Raw genomic sequence first — 1,523 nt, 5'->3', positions numbered from 1 at the left:
TGCTCATGGGGGGTACCTATGGTACCCCCCAGCATTTCAATGTACACCATGACAGGCACCGCGCGGTGCCTGTCATGTTGTGCATTGAAATGTACAACGTGCATTTTTTGCATTGCAGCGGGCGGTGCTTCAAGCACCGTCCGCTGCAGTGTAAAAAATGCGAGATGCACCCGCTACTGTGGCGGATGCATCGTAATTGGGGGCACGGTTCCTCCACCCTTGTTTGTACATAACTTTATTTAGAGTGTATAAAAAAGAAGTAATAATGTTTTGTTACTTTGTGATTGTTGGAGATGTCCCATATTTACGTAAGAAATTGCTGTTCGAAAAAAACATTTAAGATATGGTTTTTTCTAATTTTTACATTATTAATGAAATGTTGAATGGGTTTTTTAAAGACAATCTTATTGATTGTCTTTTTTTTGCCCGCTGTTATATGATGAGTACTTTTGAACTCACTGTTTTCAGTGAAATTCAATATATTCTGAGAACAGTAAAATAAAATACATAACATATTGTACAAATTATTTTGTATTGTGAAATATATATTATAACTCCATTTTTTCTTCTCTTCCACAGATACTATATTTATAAAAAAATTATTATTAACTTTTCATTACTTATAATGTAAGTATGACAAACAAAAAATACTTTTTCATCACTCTCTTATTTCTCTTTCCCTTCTCTACTTTCTTCACTCTGTCCCTTAGTCTCCTTCCTTTACTCATCTTACTCCCCTTCCCTCACTCTCCTTACTCCCCTTCATTCACCTTTACACTCTTTCTCCCACCATCAGTAACCTTCCCTCATCCTCACTTACCTTCTCCTGCTCCCTCTTTTCTCTCTGTGTCCCTCACTTCTCTTTTCTTTCTTCCTCCATCACTACCCTTCTTTTGCTCTATCCCTCACTCTTTTCTCTCTTCCCCCTCAGTCTCTTTCTTTCACACCATCCTTCACTCACTTTCAGTCACTCCCCTTATTTTATTTATTTATTTATTTTATTTGTGTATTTTGTAAAGCGCAACAGCTGCCCCAATGGGGCGTCCCGGCGCTAATAAATCATGGAACTTAGAGGCTAGGCACCAATGGGGCATTATATGGGGAAGAGATGTGTTTTCAGGGACTTTCGGAATGCTAATTCAGTTTGACAGGCTCGTAATGCAACCGGGAGGTTATTCCAACACCGAGTGGCACAGACCTCGAATGTTTTCCCTCCGGCGCGAGTACGTTTAAATCTAGGGGTTTCCAGCAGAAGTAGGGAATTTGAGCGTAATGTCCTGGTGTTGACATACGGTCTCAGAGTGCTTTTCAGATGGGCCAAGCCTTTGCCCTTGGAGGCCCGGAAAGCCAGGGTCATGGCCTTAAAAATACATCTCTTGGAAATGGGGAGCCAGTGGAGTTTACGGAGGTGTGGGGAGATGTGATGTCTGGCAGGAATTCTCTCCACCAGCCGAGCAGCAGCATTCTGGACAGTTTGTAACTTGTGGCATAGGCCTGCTGTGATGCCAAGATATAGTGCGTTG

The sequence above is a fragment of the Lissotriton helveticus genome, chromosome 6, assembly GCF_964261635.1.
Source record: "Lissotriton helveticus chromosome 6, aLisHel1.1, whole genome shotgun sequence".
Taxonomy (NCBI): Eukaryota; Metazoa; Chordata; class Amphibia; order Caudata; family Salamandridae; genus Lissotriton; species Lissotriton helveticus.
The sequence above is the reverse complement of the archived record's forward strand: the minus strand, read 5'-3'. Positions refer to the sequence as shown.